The 17,845-nt window shown below is 42.5% G+C and overlaps 1 pseudogene; it reads right to left on the bottom strand.

The window, feature by feature from the left end:
* Positions 1 to 5,415: 5,415 nt before the first annotated feature.
* LOC135563648 (piggyBac transposable element-derived protein 4-like) lies at positions 5,416 to 15,967 on the bottom strand (annotated as a pseudogene).
* Between the last annotated feature and the right edge of the window lie 1,878 nt (positions 15,968 to 17,845).

Genomic DNA, 17,845 nt, shown 5'->3' with positions numbered 1-17,845 from the left:
ACATAATTAATTTGTAAATGCTTTTTACTGTTCAGTAGAAGGTTGATTAATGAACCACCTATCAACAGGTGTGGGCCTGTGAAAGATGTGTAATGAACTTGTATCCAGATTGAATCACTAGATTACAGTGTTATTCCGGACATTGCAGTCACATGTCCTGTTACTTAACAATCTGTCGTGGTGATGAGGAGACGCCAGCTGTGTCTATGAGGCTCTAATAAAGCTGCAGTTTGTTACTCTAAACAAACTTTAAAAGTAACATCCCTGGGGAGCGGCTGAACTATTTACAGGGAACTTTAAAGATATGAACAAACAAGAGCAGGAGCCATATTCCCATGACAGCCAATTGTAAATAAAAGTAGGTTTTCGGTGCCTTGGACGAACTGACTTCAAACACTGAATGAGTGAGATTTCTCAGGTGGCAGATGGTACCTTCAAACAAGGCTGATCATAATCTTAGATAAAAGCAGCCTCACTAAAAATAAATGATTAAATCCATAACTTTTTCGCAAATTCATGCTTGACAAGGCCCCTTCATTATAATTTCTTGGTAATAAAAGACTAAAGAGAGGAGTAATTAGTTGCATATATTATATTTACCACACATAGAGAGGAAAAACAGCAGTTCAAGCTGCTCTGAATATGATTACCAAAAACTTAAGGGGAAACTTTTAATGCTATTCAAAGCATTTTCTGAGTTTGAAGCAATTAAGTTATCGACACTACACGTCAGGGACCTAATTTATAACCGTTGCTTAAATTTCCCACTAAATATCTGCACGTGCCATTTTTGAAAATGAGTAGCCTGCGTTAGAATACACATATTGAGAATGGTAAACTTGGCGCAAGCTACACATACGTACGTACGTACGTACGTATGTTTCCCGTTATAAATCAGACCTGTCGTAAAACTGTGCGCATGTGAACAAGCATTATCACTCCGCCTGGAAAACGTCCTCCATTCACCTTTTATGGTGACAACAACGCTGTATAATTTGGAACTATTGGAATTAAGGCCACAGCAGTTTCTAAAAGAAAGAGCAATGGCAAATTGTATCAAATGTTTTTGGATATGTTGGCAGAATCTTTTAATATTTTGCTCTAACTTATGCTTGTATCTGGCAAAGGGCTGTGACAGTTTCTGTAAGAAAAAACAATAACAAATTCTTGTGGACCTGTCAGCAGAACGTTTCAATTCAATGTTTTATATCGACTGCTCGCAAATTCTGAAACATTGTCTCGGCTCCTCATTTCTTTTTTTAATGACAGTACTTATAGTAGGAGCTAGCTGCAGCCTACATACTTCAATGTATAGTAGGAGCTAGCTGCAGCCTACATACTTCAATGTATAGTAGGAGCTATCTGCAGCCTACATACTTCAATGTATAGTAGGAGCTATCTGCAGCCTACATACTTCAATGTATAGTAGGAGCTAGCTGCAGCCTACATACTTCAATGTATAGTAGGAGCTATCTGCAGCCTACATACTTCAATGTATAGTAGGAGCTAGCTGCAGCCTACATACTTGAATGTAAAATATTAAAATATATTAACTGATCCCGGACAGAAAAGGTGAGGAATTTAGTCTGCAATGGTTATGAAAATAAATAGGAAAAAGATTCCCATGTCTAATTATTTTATATTCCAATAATAATACACATAGGCCTAGATTTTCACTCTTCTCAATAATGGCAAATAGCTGCATCTTTATATGTGTTCTGTTTTTGTTGTGTTTTTTTTTTATTAATAAGTGTGTCATCAAATCCCCCATTTGCACAAAATACTTACTTGCCTGCTAAGCTTGCAATCAGTGGCAGCTCGTAATTGACTGAATACCCGGGGCAGGGGGGTTGTCATATTGTCAACCAAGCACAACATAAAAATTATGCCAAGTTCTCAAATTACCGGTTGTTTTTTTGGGAAGATATATAAAGTGATCTGTGCAATTGAACAAGAGAAAAAAATACACCCATACACTACATGACCAAAAGTCACCTGCTCGTCGAACATCTCATTCCAAAATCATGGGCATAAATATGGAGTTGGTCCCGCCTTTGCTGCTATAACAGCCTCCACTCTTCTGGGAAGGCTTTAGACTAGATGTTGGAACATTGCTGTGTGGACTTGCTTCCATTCAGACAAAAGAGCATTAGTGAGGTTGGGCACTGATGTTGGGCGAATAGGCCTGGCTCGCAGTCGGCATTCCAATTCATCCCCAAGGTGTTCGATGGGGTTGAGGTCAAGGCTCTGTGCAGGCCAGTCAAGTTCTTCCACACCGATCTCGACAAACCATTTCTTTATGGACCTCACTTGTGCCTGGGGGCATTTTCTTGATGAAACAAACTGTTGCCACAAAGTTGGAAGCATAGAATCGTCTAGAATATCATTGGGCCTAGCCCGAACCATGAAAAACAGTCCCAGACATTATTCCTCCTCCACCAAACTTCACAGTTGGCACTACGCATTGGGGCATGTAGCGTTCTCCTGGTATCCACCAAACCCAGATTTGTCCGTCGGACTGCCAGATGGTGAAGAGTGATTCATCACTCCAGAGAACGCGTTTCCACTGCTCCAGAGTCCAATGCCAGCAAGCTTTACACCAGTCCAGCCGACGCTTGGCATTGCACATGGTGATCTTAGGCTTGTGTGTGGCTGCTCGGCCATGGAAACCCATTTCATGAAGCTCCGACGAACGGTACTTGTGCTGACGTTGCTTCCAGAGGCAGTTTGAAGCTCGGTAGACGATGCACTACGTGCTTCAGCACTTGGCGGCCCCATTCTGTGAGCTTGTGTGGCAAACCACTTCGCGGCTGAGCTGTTGTTGCTCCTAGACGTTTCTACTTCATAATAACAGCACTTACAGTTGACTGGGGCAGCTCTAGCAGGACATAAGTTTGACCAACTGACTTGTTGGAAAGGCGGCACCCTATGACGGTGTCAGGTTGAAAATCACTGAGCTCTTCAGTACTGGCCAATTTACTGCCAATGTTTGTCTATGGAGATTGCATGCCGGTGTGATCAATTTTATACACCTGTCAGAAACGGGTGTGGCTGAACTGGCCAAATCCACTCATTTGAAGGGTTGTCCACATACTTTGTATATACTGTATAGTGTATATAAAATAACAATAACAAGGCTATGTACAAGGAGTACCGATACCGAGTCAATGTGCAGGGATACAAGTTATTTGAGGTAACATGTACATGTAGGTAGGGGTAAAAGTGTCTAGGCAATCAGAATAGATAATAAACAGAGTACCAGCAGCATATGTGAAGAGTGTGAAACAGTGTGAAAGTGTGTGTATGTGTGAGTGTGTGTATGGTGACAATATGCATGTATCTGTAGGTGTTTTGTGTGTGTGAGCGTATGTAGTGTGTGTCTGTGTGTGTTGGAGTGCCAGTGTCTGGGTAGATTCCAGTGAGTGTGCATAGAGCCCGTGCAAAAGAGTCCGTACAAAAAAAGGGGGTCAATACAAATAGTCCAGGAAGCCGTTTGATAAACTAACTGTTCAGCAGTCTTATGGCGTGTGGGTAGAAGCTGTTCAGAAGCCTTTTGGTCCCAGACTAGGCGCTCCGGTACAGCTTGCCATGTGGTAACAGAGAGAACAGTTTATGACTTGGGTGGCTGGAATCATTGGCAATTTTCAGGGCCTTCCTCTGACACCCCCTGGTATAAAGGTCCTGGATGGAAGGGAGCTCGACCCAAGTGATGTACTGGGCTGTACACACTACCCTCTGTAACGGCTTATGGTCGGATGCAAAGCAGTTGCCATACCAAGCGGTGATGCAGCCAGCTCTCAATGCTGCAGCTGTTGAACTTTTGGAGGATTTGAAGGCCAATGCCAAATCTTTTCGGCCTCCTGAGGGGGAAGAGGCATTGTCGTGCCCTCTTTGCGACAGTGTTCTTAGTGATTTGGACACCGAGGAAGCTCTCAACTGACTCCACTACAGACCCGTCGATGTGACAAGCACAGATGCGACAAGTGAAAACCAATTAACAAGCTAACGGGGGATAGCTAGCTGGCATAATGTTACGCATGATAAGCTCACCAGTAACGTTTGTTAGACTTGAAATTGGCATGCCGATGCAGTCGTGGCCAAAAGTATTGGCACCCTTTAACTTTTTTCTAATAATGCACATTTCTTCCAGAAAACTGTTGAAATAAAAATATATTTTGGTATCCATGTATGTATATGTATGTTTTTGGTTTGCAGTTGAACCCCACAACAAAATCGGAATAATTTACTAAATGTTAGCTTATTCCACAAAGAAATACTAAAGTGGCCCGGACAATTTTATTGGCACCTTCTAGAAGTAGTTAGTGTCATGTGTGCTCCCTCTCCGGCCTCTAGGTCATCAGGCTGCTCGTTTATGGCGCACACCTGTCACCAGCGTTACGCACATTTGCGCATAATGACACTCACCTGGGCTCCATTACCTTCTTGATTACCTGTCCTTTATTTTTTTACATTTTTTATTTCACCTTTAACAAGTTCTCATTTACAACTGCAACCTGGCCAAGATAAAGCAAAGCAGTGCGACAAAAACAACAACACAGAGTTACACATGGGACAAACAAACGTACAGTCAATAACAACAATAGAAAATCTGTATACAGTGTGTGCAAATGAAGTAAGGAGGTAAGGCAATAAATAGGCCATAGTGGCGAAATAATTACAATTAACACTGGAGTGATATATGTGTAGATGAGGATGTGCAAGTAGAAATACTGGTGTGCAAAAGAGCAGAAACCCCCCCCCAAAAACACATATGGGGATGAGGTAAGTAGTTGGTTCGATGGGCTGTGTACAGGTAAGCTGCTCTGACAGCCGATGCTTGAAGTTAGTGAGGGAGATATAAGTCTCCAACTTCAGTGATTTTTGCAATTCGTTCCAGTCATTGGCAGCAAAGAACTGGAAGGAAAGACGGCCAAAGAAGGTGTTGGATTTGGGGATGACCAGTGAAATATACCTGCTGGAGCGCGTGCTACGGGTGGGTGTTGCTATGCTGACAAGTGAGCTGAGATAAGGTGGAGCTTTACCTAACAAAGACTTATAGATGACCTGGAGCCAATGGGTTTGGCGACAAATATGTAGCAAGGAACAGCCAATGAAAGCAGGTCGCAATGGTGGGTAGTATGTTTATATGTCACTCCCTTTGGTTTCTTCCCCAGTTGTCATTGCTTCTGTTCCTGAGTCATGTCTGTACGTTGCCCGTGTTTCTTATTTTGTATCATGTTGCGTTTATTTATTAAAACATTCACTCCCTGAACTTGCTTCCCGACTCTCAGCGCACATTGTTACAGAATGACGACTCAACAAAGGGAAGCATCAGGGAGTTTTTATTTTATTTTTTGTGTTGAGGGGGGGGGGGGGGGTCGGGTCGGGTGTTGAGACGGAGCTACCTGGGAGGCCTCATCCGGTTTGTAGGCTCCCATGCCTCAGTGGGTTGGATAGGCTCTCATTCCTAAGCTGGATGAACAGGTTCCCGTGCATCAGCTGAGGCAACGGGGGAAGTCTCAGCCGGCTCACCAGGCTCTTACTCCTCAGCCGGATCATCAGGTTTCTGCGCTTCAGCGGAGGCGACCGGTCCGCTCCGGATCCCCGGGATAGTTCCTGTGGTTGGCGCCCAGCAGCTGGAGCCGAACGCACCGGGGAAGGGCTACTGTCATGTGTGCTCCCTCTCCGGCCTCTAGTTCACCAGGCTGATCGTTTATGGCACACACCTGTCACCAGCATTACGCGCTTTTGCGCATAATGACACTCACCTGAGCTCCATCACCTCCTTGGTTACCCGCCCTTTATATGTCACTCCCTTTGGTTTCTTCCCGAGTCGTCATTGTTTCTGTTCCTGTGTCATGTCTGTGCCTTGTCCGTGTTTTTTGTTTTGTATTATGTTGTGTTTATTTATTAAAACACTCACTCCCTGAACTTGTTTCCCGACTCTCAACGCACATCGTTACAGTTAGAAGTGAGCAGGTGATTCTCCTTTACTTTGGAATTGAACTCGCCTGTGGCGAGTTGAAGGTACCTGCAATATAAAAATGACTAATTCAACCAGTTTGAATAGCGAAAAGGACTCATTCTCCTGTTTTGTGTCACGACAATGAGCATGGAGAAAATAAACAAAACAAGAGAATTATCTCAGGGCTACAAGTCCATCTCCAGAGACCTTAATGTTCTTGTTTCCACCATACGTAATGTTATCAAGACGTTTAAGGCCCACGCCACTGTAGCCAAACTCACTGGACGTGGACGCAAGAGAAAACTTGATGGAAGATTGCAGAGGATTGTTCGGTTGGTGGAGAAAGAACCACGATCAACTGCCACACAGATTCAAGCTGACCTTCGGACTCAAGGTATGACGGTTTCAACTCGCAGCATCCGTAGCCAACTCAATGAAAGGGGGTAAAATGGTGAGAGACCCAGGAGGACGCCACTGCTGGGAGAGTGACATAAGAAAGCCTGACGGCAATTTGCCAAAACACACCTGAACATGCCAAAATCCTTCTGGGAGAATGTCCTCTGGGCATTTAAGACCAAATTTGAGCTTTTCGGTAAAGCACACCATCTCTATGTTTATAGAAAACAAATGAAGGCTTCAAAGAAAATAACACCTTCCCTACAGTCAGTCACGGAGGATGTTCAGTGGTGTTTTGGGGTTGCCTTGCTGCCTCTGGCACTGGGTGCCTTGAACGTGTGCATTGCATCATGAAATCAGGAGTGCAATTTCGGACCAAGTGTCGGCAAGCCGGGTCTCCGTCGAAGGTCATGGGTCTTTCAGCAGGACAATGACCCAAAACAAACTTTAAAAAGTACTCAGGAATGGTTCAAGACAAAACACTGGACTGTTCTGAAGTGGCCTGCAATGAGTCCAGATCTAACTCCCATTGAAAACTTGTGGGAAGATCTAAAACAGCAGTTAGGAGAAGGCACCCTTCACATATGGGAGGACTGGAGCAGTTTGCACAAGAGGAGAGTGCCAAACTGCCAGTACCGAGGTTAACAAAGCTAATCGATGGCTACATCTTCAAATAATATTTTTTCAGGAATCTCAATGTGAATGATTTTGCCGAAGATTGTATCTCCGCCGGGTGTCAATCATTTTCAACAATTTTCTCAATGACATTTCTGATTTATATGGATATATGAAGTTCAAAATCAAAAACAAAGGTTTTGTAATATTAACAGTGAAATAAAGAATTATGGAGACCAAATACTTAGGTCAATTTCAACTTATTTTTAGGGAAAATTGTGAGTTACTTGAAAAACGTGCAAGGGCGCCAATATTTCTGTCCACAACTGTACTGTCCACTAACTAGCATCTAATGGCAGGGGGAACAAAAAACAGCGTTGTGAATTGGGAACAGCCAAAGAGACATGTTTTTTTGTCCTACCAGATCCACAAGAAGGTTCTAGATAGTGTATCCCTCTGTCCTTCAACTGTTGATGGATGTGGAAATTCGGTTCATGTCCCAGGCTCCCAATGACTGTCATGATTATTTATTTATAAGTTCATTGCAATTTGCTCTTTAGCACCATCTGTTCAGTATCTGATAGAACAGACCCAGAACCTGGGCATTAATTTCAACGACCCGAGACGGTCCAATTACTTAGTGCTGTGAAAACCATGTCATGAAATCCTGCAATGTCATTGCTGCAGTTGTCGTCGTCGTCCCCCCACCTCCCGCCAAATAGCAAGGAATGTATACTGTAGTTGGCAATGCAGTCCAAGTGCTGGGGGAAGGCCAAACGCCCGAAGCTGCTGTCTGATAGCGGAGCAGTAGGTAACTAAGCAGCTTGTTTTGAACTATATATTTTTGAAACATTAAAATGTACAGAAATTAACTACACTTTTATGGATATTTTAAACATAATCCTTGAATGATATAATATATATTTTGTTGAAAAATATATGCTAAACTTTTTTTGACCAATCTCAAGTGGGGCACTGCCCTTAATACCCTAATGGACGAGTCGCCAATGCTTGCAATACAATACGTAGAAAATGTATGCACACATGGTCTAAAGTTTGGAGCTAAGGACATTCTCACTCTAAGTTCAGTTTTTATAATTGCCAACATTTGCGGGAAAGTGGCGCATGCATGGTTTGGGGGATATTTTCTACGTACGCAATGTTTATAAATGAGGCCCCTGATCACTCATAGTTCAGGTTGTGCCCTTGTTGTTCAATGAGTTGCAAAACATAACGGATTTGTAACATGCTGCATAAGAAAGATTAATTTAGCCTGAAATTTGGAACATAGTACTTTGAAATATTAATAGAAATAACAACAAGCAACAGGAAATGGTCTAATCTTAAAAGCCTGTTATTTTTATCAGCCATTATGAAACATTTTATGAAATGCTTATTCAATTATTATTTTATGTTTAAATTTGCATGTCATTAATTACATTGACTAGTGTTACTACATTAGCTCAAGACTGTAAAACAGATGGTTCAGTGAACACATGAGATGAGCCTGAGAGCTGAAGCCTTGTGCTAGCTCCCCAAGCCCAACAGCAAAGCGAATTGTGGTAAGACCAGGATATGAACCCAGATTGTCACATTTGCAACTGGTCTTTTATCAATGTCCTTTTTACAAATGGGGAATTAGAGTACATTGACGTTTGAACTCACAATAAGTAGTAGGTTTGGTGTTACAACCTTACATCAACCATTTCTTCAAGTTTAAGAAAAATACAGTGGTGAACCGTGACTATAGGACAGGAACTAGGCCTTCAGAGGAACCAGAAATCTTCCAATACCATGTATCAAACTCAAAAATCAAGAATATAACAGAAAACATAGCATCACTGAATGCGTCCCACATGATGTCTTCTGTAGTCGGACCATTCTAGTTCTAGCGAAAAAAGAGCAATGCTTTTTGATGACATTATGAATTAATCAAACAGGCCTGGCTATGCCTCGGGCTGCCGCGCACACAGAGACAGAACCAGCATGGACACAAAGCATAAAATAGTGTGACCAGCAAAACAAAGAACACACTGTTTAAACAACTTGTCACATTAACACCAATAGCAACAACAACAGTGTCACCTCAAAGGTGACAGGCTCATTGTGCTGAAAGGACAACGACCGTAAAAACCTGTACACTCCATGGCGCTGAAGGAAAGACAGATAAACAGGCGACAGCAGTCACACACAGCATCAAATAATGTTATAGATAAGCAGCCCATTCACTCTAGTAGGTCAAAATGAAATGAACAAATCAGCTGTTACTTCCCATTGCAAATATATTTTATAATGCTCATTCCACTCAACTGTGATCTAACGTTTAAATGCAACAATGTTACATTACTTTCAAAGGGATAGCTAACAGCAAGCGAGCTGCATAAACAAACAGTGCCACTCACCAGATGATGATCATTTGTAAACTACATTTGAAAGAAGTTTGAGAGTTAATCGTGGAAAGGGTGACGCTAACAAATTAGCAACAGCATCCACCTTTACATTTACATTTAACCTTGAAGTTGATAACAGCTGCTGCAGCCGCCATCACCACGGTTACACTAGTACAACAGAAGCTAACTAACATTGTCACACTACTACAACATAAGCTAGCTAAAGTTACTAGCTCAGGAAATCTACCGCTCGCGCCACTGATTATTTTATCTTGCGCTGTCAGTGTTGAATGGCAGAGGCCTTCTTTCCAGCTTCTGAAGGCCTAGTCAATGGCTGGCTGAACTAGCTAAGATTTTTCTACCGAAAGACCCCCAAAGAAAATCCTGATTGGATATTTTTTCCAGTATTAACCCTTCTCTTTCCAACACAAACTGGAGAAATGAAATCAGAAGATCATAGCAATTATTGTAAAGATGAAATAGAAATACAAGAAAATATTTCAAAAAAAATCATAAATCCTTAGACCTCGGAAGGCCTTAGAAGGCCCATGCGGTTCCCCGCTGGAAAAATGTTGTAATGGACAGAGCCTGGAGAAAAACTCTTGGTAAGGTAATGGGAGAGGAAGATGATAACTGTTATCTTATTATGCACCTGGTTTCTATGGCAATATATGTACTCAATGATCTCCCATAGTGACTCTCAAGTACCACTTGGAAATGACTCATTGACCCGGCCGTTGCCCATGACAACCCCCAATCCAACCTGAATAATAAGGTGCTATAGTAGCCTACTGTTATCTTGGGAAGTCATGTCACAGCTCCACAGCAGTTGTTTACAAATCCATTACAAAGTAATGAAACCGTCCTAAAATATCATTTCGTGTCCGACTGCTATGAGGATGATACACCCAAAGCCCTAGTAATGATAGTTACACCCAAAAGTCCTCGATTCTGATAGTTACACAATGATAGTGTAACTATCAGAATCCCATCGGAATCCTATTGGACTACTTTTTTCTTATTGGAAATCAAAAGAGATCCTATTGGATCCGGTAGGATTCTCGCAGTCCTATAGGGAGACTTAAGTTATTTGATTTGATTCTTATTCAGGCAACTTCTTGTCTTTGAATTAGACATTACAATATAACATCAAATACTACATACAATGTTATAATAACACAACATTTTGAATGCACAGCATCTATACAGTGCTTATATGCAAATAAAAACATTTTTAGGTACATTAACACAAAGATAATAGCATTTCTGTCATTTAATGTATAATAGTCAGCTCTGCATACAAAAAACAGAATGTTCCCTTTACCTTCTTTATGTTGGGAAAAGTAGAGGACAAGAACAACCTGAAGATAATGAGACCCCCCAACTCCTTCCTCCCAGGGTTGTACCACCCCCTGTCCCTCCCTACCTGCCTCCCTCCCCTCCGTTCCTCCCTATCTCCCTTCCTCCCAGGGTTGTACCACCCCCTGTCCCTCCCTACCTGCCTCCCTCCCCTCCGTTCCTCCCTATCTCCCTTCCTCCCAGGGTTGTACCACCCCCTGTCCCTCCCTACCTGCCTCCCTCCCCTCCGTTCCTCCCCTCCCTTCCTCCCAGGGTTTACCACCCCCTGTCCCTCCCTACCTGCCTCCCTCCCCTCCGTTCCTCCCTATCTCCCTTCCTCCCAGGGTTGTACCACCCCCTGTCCCTCCCTACCTGCCTCCCTCCCTTCCTCCCTCCCCTCCGTTCCTCCCTCTCTCCCTTCCTCCCAGGGTTGTACCACACCCTCTCCCTCCCTACCGGCCTAGCTCCCTCCCCTCCGTTCCTCCCTCTCTCCCTTCCTCCTTGGGTTGTACCACCCCTGTCCCTCCCTACCTGCCTCCCTCCCTCCCCTCCGTTCCTCCCTCTCTCCCTTCCTCCCAGGGTTGTACCACCCCTCTCCCTCCCTACCTGCCTAGCTCCCTCCCCTCCATTCCTCCCTCTCTCCCTTCCTCCCAGGGTTGTACCACCCCTCTCCCTCCCTACCTGCCTCCCTCCCCTCCGTTCCTCCCTCTCTCCCTTTCTCCCAGGGTTGTACCCCTCCCCGCATCCTTCCCTCCCCCAGAACTGCCCCCCCCCCACACTCCCTCCATCCCTAGAAGGTGCTCCCTCCCTAGCTTCCCTATCTCCCTCCTGGATGTAACTACCAGTTCCAATCTAGTGACCTCTTGTCACACCTGATTCAGATATTGTGAACAATGTAAATATGATGACCTGTGCCACATTAAGATTACATCAAATTGTTAATCAAGCTCTATGCTGTTTGGCTGTAATCCCACATAGTACACAATTTTGACACAAATGTAAAGAACCTTGCAAACAATCTCAGTAGGTTTCACAGCAATTGTTGTTACTGGTTGGCACAATAACTTGAATGTGTGATGCAGATGCACCAGATGGAAATGTTTACTCAAGTTATGTCCCTTGGGCCATGGGGGGGGATGGGACTGCACGAGACAGCTACTGGGTAGAGGGGACATTACCGGCGGTTCCCCGCTATAAGGTCACCATTTAAAGATGCAATAGTAGTAGTTCAATATTCGTTGATTATGATGTTATTATACAGTAGTTCATATGTGTTACTGTCCACATTCATATTGTAGGTACTTTTATAAAAGGTTTGGAGGGTGGGTGCTCCTTATATTGAGCAGTGAAAGTTAACTATAGTGTATAGCCAAGGTTTGAGAATAAATCCTTTGGAATGTAATGTAAATATCTATACAATTGCGATCGACAAAATGAATAGAAATCCTATAGAAGAAATCTTATAGGATCCTAATCTTACAGAAATGTCCTATCAGTGTGCTGGAGTCTGGTGTAGCGGTCTAAGCTCTGCACCACAGGGGTTTAAGCCAAGGCTCGGCTGACTGTCTGTGCCCTTAAGCACTTTCTGTGCCCTTCTCTATATCTGTCTCCATACCTCTACTTACATCTGTCCTGTAAAAAAATAAATAACTCTGATCTCCTAAAAAAACAAACATTTGACCTACAGTATAGGATTCCCCCCTGGAACTAGTCCTATTGGACTCCTATAGGATTCCCCCCTGGAACTAGTCCTATTGGACTCCTATAGGATTCCCCCCTGGAACTAGTCCTATTGGACTCCTATAGGATTCCCCCCTGGAACTAGTCCTATTGGACTCCTATAGATTCCCCCTGGAACTAGTCCTATTGGACTCCTATAGGATTCCCCCCTGGAACTAGTCCTATTGGACTCCTATAGGATTCCCCCCTGGAACTAGTCCTATTGGACTCCTATAGGATTCCCCCCTGGAACTAGTCCTATTGGACTCCTATAGGATTCCCCCCTGGAACTAGTCCTATTGGACTCCTATAGGATTCCCCCCTGGAACTAGTCCTATTGGACTCCTATAGGATTCCCCCTGGACTCCTATAGGATTCCCCCTGGAACTAGTCCTATTGGACTCCTATAGGATTCCCCCTGGAACTAGTCCTATTGGACTCCTATAGGATTCCCCCCTGGAACTAGTCCTATTGGACTCCTATAGATTCCCCCTGGAACTAGTCCTATTGGACTCCTATAGGATTCCCCCCTGGAACTAGTCCTATTGGACTCCTATAGGATTCCCCCCTGGAACTAGTCCTATTGGACTCCTATAGGATTCCCCCCTGGAACTAGTCCTATTGGACTCCTATAGGATTCTAAAATAAAATCCTATCGGTTAGGGGCACAATTTTGTGAATGCATTTGATTTATATGACTGTACAGGGGTGGAAAAAGTACCAAATTGTCATACTTGAGTAAAAGTAAAGACACATTAATAGAAAATGACTAAATGAAAATGACTAAAATAGTATTGAGTAAAAAGTCTAAAAGTATTTGGTCTTAAATATATTTAAGTATCACAACTAAATGTAATTGCTCAGATATACTTAAGTATCAAAAGTCAAATTAAAAGTATAAATAATATCAATTTCCTTATTATTAACCCTTGTGTAGTCTTACCATTCTGTATACTCCCCTTGTCCTGAGGTTCAACAATGACCCACCTTCACTAAACCCCTAAAATAATGCAGCTTGATTGAATTTTAAACCCCAAATCTGTTTTGCATAAAGAAACAACCTGTCATTCATCACAAACTTTGTGAATACCTGGGTTTTCCCTCTTCACAATGCAGAAAGTGCATTTAATCAGTGGACACCACTCCTTTTATTACGACACACCTGTCATCATTGTTTTCTTTACTAAAGTAGAGGTTTATTATTATTATTATTGCTAAAGGTACTGCAATAAGTGTAAACCCACATTTTTGAGCAAAAGATAGCACTTCTATAGCCTAAGAAAGTAGTTTTGAATGAATTTTATTGAAGGGAAACTTTTTGGGCAACATAGTAATATGTTCTTATATACTGTACAATGAGGAATTCAACTACAAAATATGAGTCTTCGTCCATTTATTTGAACCATTGCCTCCACCGACAAGGTGTATAAACATCAACAATAAATAAGAATAAAATAAGATAATAGATCCAAAGAAAATGTGAAGAACATAAATCAATCAACTCTAATTAGCACATGTAGGACAGTATGCAAGTGTGTGTGCATGGACTTTGCAGATGTATTTCTCATATGTGCAGCACATAGTATTTGTTTTACATTCCTTCTTTGGCGGCATAATTGGCATCTCCTCCTCTTGCCTGCCCCAGCTGCAGCCTCAGTTGGATCAGGACAAAATTCAGCCCCCTGAACAGCTTTCACAAGTGCTGCAGAAGCTGCTGTGCGGGGGCGACACTCCCTTTTTTGAATATGTGAGGTTACCAGTGCCATTCCTAGCTTCTCCAGGAACACCCTCCTCTTGTTCCACTTATCAGGCATCCAGGTAGGGTTGATCTTGTTCCATAACATGAAGGCATTGTAAGAGGACACATCAATGATGTTTTGGAAGATGACCAAGGGCCAGCGGGCAGTCATCCTCCTGCAGCTGTAAGTTCCAATCAACTTGTCCAGGTTGTCCTTGCCTCCTATGTTGTGGTTGTAGTCCAGGATGATGGCTGGCTTCCTCTCCTCACGATCACTCATCTCAGCCGTTTTGTGCAGTGTGCTCAAGATGACCACATTCTTGTTCCTCTTTGAGAGGTTAGAAACTAAAGTGGTGGTGGGGGTGAATGCAAACTTTGATGAGAAGGCTTCTCTCCCCCTTGTTGCGAGGAGTGCAGGGGGGAGCTCAGGCTTGTTCTTTCTAACTGTGCCAACAATGGTGATCTTCCTCTTCAGGAGCTGCTGGCTGAGTTCATAAGAGGTGAAGAAATTGTCACGTGACATTGTGCCCCCTCAGTTCATCTGTCACATCAAGCACAACCCTCATCCCCTGGTTCTTCCCCGAGCCTTCACTGGTTGGCTTCCCTGTGTAGACTTGCATCTTCCAAGCGTAGCAGGATTGTGCGTCACAGGCCACCCATATCTTGATGCCATACTTTGCTGGCTTGCTGGGCATATACTGCCGGAAAGGACAGCGACCTTTTGACAAAAGAGATCAGTAGTTAGTATCAGTGTCACAGAAAACAATCACATAAATCAATGATATTACAACAATACATAATACAATTAACAGTGAAAATCACTTACATTACAGATATGAAAATATAAAATGTACCTCTGAATGGAACCAGTTGCTCATCCACTGTTACTTCAGGCCCAGGGTTGTAGAGGTATGGCAGACGCTCCACTCACTCCACTCCCAGACTTCTCCCAGACCTCCCAGTTTGTCTCTGACATGTTTTGCAGGTCTTGACTCACGATTATCAAATTGTAGCATTCTTGAGAAAGTGTGAAAGACTTTCAGTGGCATCGTGGCACAGAACATTGCCCTTCCACTCTCTGCATCCCAGAGACTACATGTAGCCTCACCTCGGGACCTATACACACCCGCTAAGATTAGCAGCCCTATGTAGGCATGCAGATCAATCTCATCCATCCTTTTCCAGTTGTTACCATATTTACAGAAACTCTCCAAATGTGTCATCTCCAGGATGATTGTTTTCGATGGCTGGTGTGATGAACATGTAGAATGTTGAGGCGATGTCCTGGGCAACTGCATGTCTAGTGGGCCTTGGGGTCATCTTTATGACATTTTGTGCTGCCATCCTGCCCTGTTTGTCACATGGTGACAAGGACCATGTTATTTTGCTGTTCTTTGACAAAAATGGGTCTCTTTCAGCTTGGGGGATTTCTTCTTCATCTGAAGATGATGCATCATGCTCTGGGTTGTATTCTTCCCCATCTTCTTCTTCATCTGAAGATGATGCATCGTGCTCTGGGTTGTATTCTTCCCCATCTTCTTCTTCATCTGAAGATGATGCATCGTGCTCTGGGTTGTATTCTTCCCCATCTTCTTCTTCATCTGAAGATGATGCATCGTGCTCTGGGTTGTATTCTTCCCCATCTTCTTCTTCATCTGAAGATGATGCATCGTGCTCTGGGTTGTATTCTTCCCCATCTTCTTCTTCATCTGAAGATGATGCATCGTGCTCTGGGTTGTATTCTTCCCCATCTTCTTCTTCATCTGAAGATGATGTACCGTGCTCTGGGTTGTAATTCTTCCCCATCTTCTTCTTCAGATACCTCCTCTTCTAAATCATTGTTCTCTTGTTCCTCCTGGACAACTGAAAAAATCTGATCTACGACCTGAAATGTGCACTCATGGCTTCAGTAAAAAGAGAACTGGGGGGGGCTGTCATCTGCAGCACCTTTATAGCGTCTGACTGCATTCCCCATTAGTAAACAACACTTTCAAGACATTTCTGTCTATTTTTATTTTGTCTGAAATTGTTTTTATTTTGTTTGTGAACTTCAGTCATGTGTGGAGTCGTGGAGGGGAGATGCTGCACATGCACAAGAACGTTTTAGTTTTGTCTGAGTTCAATCAGTAGCACACATCTCAATTTCTCATTGTGTGTGTGTGTGTGTGGGCGTGTGTGTGTGTAGGTGTGTGTTTGTGGTTTTTGTGGCGTGTAAATGATTTTATAACTGCTGGGTCAAAAATGACCCTAAGACAATCTTTGTACCCTGGTGGTGTACAGCGTTCATGGAAATATGAACAAAGGCGATGTTTCACTTTTTCTCATGTTGGGGTCACTAGGAAAAGTCATCAAATTTCCAGTTGAAAAAAATATAATTTAGGGGGTTTTCTCTGCTGTTAAACATCGTGGCGAGTCATTTTTTACCCTTAAGACAACACAAGGGTTAAAAAACCAGACAGCACCATTTTCTAGTTTTTCTTTTTCAATTTACGGATATTCAGGGGCACACTCCAACACTCAGACATCATTTACAAATGAAGCATGTGTTTAGTGAGTCCGCCAGATTAGAGGCAGTTCACTTAATAAGTCTGTGAATTTGACCATTTTCCTGTCCTGCTAAGCGTGCAAAATGTAACAAATACTTTTGCATGTCAGGGAAAATGTATGAAGTAAAAAAGTGCATTTATTTTCTTTAGGAATGGAGAGAAGTAAAAGTAGTCAAAAATATAAATAGTAAAGCAAAGTACAGATACCAGTAAAAACAACGAAAGTATTTAAAGTATTTTTACTTAAGTACTTTACACCACTGGATTTTGAAATGCTGAATGTACTGTATCTCCCCTGATTGTACCACACACAAAATAGCGTGATCATGCAATTATTTATTTAGGACTGTGAGTGTTGAAACTTCTGAAGCACTTTGATGTTGAGAACATCTACCTAGTCAAAAACTCCTATTGGATTCCAATCAAATAAAACTCCAAATGGACCCCTATAGGATTCTATAGGAATAAAATCCTATAGGATTGGTTCTACATTTTTCTATTGGAATCCTATAGGATTTTTTGACTAGGGAGTTGTTCTCAATAATCAAGCGCTTTAGAGGTTTCAACACCCACAGTAAAAGTCTTACAGAAATAATGATATGATCATGCCCTTTTGTGTGTGGTACGATCAAGGGATATACATTCAGAATTCCAAAATGTACAGGTATACAAATCAAATGCATTAGTCAGACGAATTGTATTGATTATGTATATTTTATCACCCGAAATGACCAAACAGTTACAGCAATACAATGACAAAGGTCACACCAATACTAATCACACCTTGTTTGCTTGGCATATAGGCTCTTTTCATAGTTGTGACCTATTGAACAATACATAATGAAACAAACAGCAGTCAAATACAACATGCATGAAATCCCATTTGACTTGACAGACAACAGCAACATTGCAAATCTATCATTTCAATGCACCCTGCGACTTTATAGGCATATAAAGAAAAAACAATTCGGACAGTATTGTAGTATCTGAATACAGGATATTTTTTTTCTGTAGCCTGCAGTAGGCTACTATGAAAAAATTGAAATCTGAGCATGAGTATGTTGTTCTGTATAAAAACAACAGATTGCATACATGTCTCTCTCCCACCTACCACAAGTGTCTCCACCTCCTTTTTCTT

Source organism: Oncorhynchus nerka, linkage group LG21 (assembly GCF_034236695.1).
Source record: "Oncorhynchus nerka isolate Pitt River linkage group LG21, Oner_Uvic_2.0, whole genome shotgun sequence".
NCBI lineage: Eukaryota > Metazoa > Chordata > Actinopteri > Salmoniformes > Salmonidae > Oncorhynchus > Oncorhynchus nerka.
Note: the sequence above shows the minus strand (reverse complement) of the source record. Positions and strands in the feature narration are given on the sequence as shown.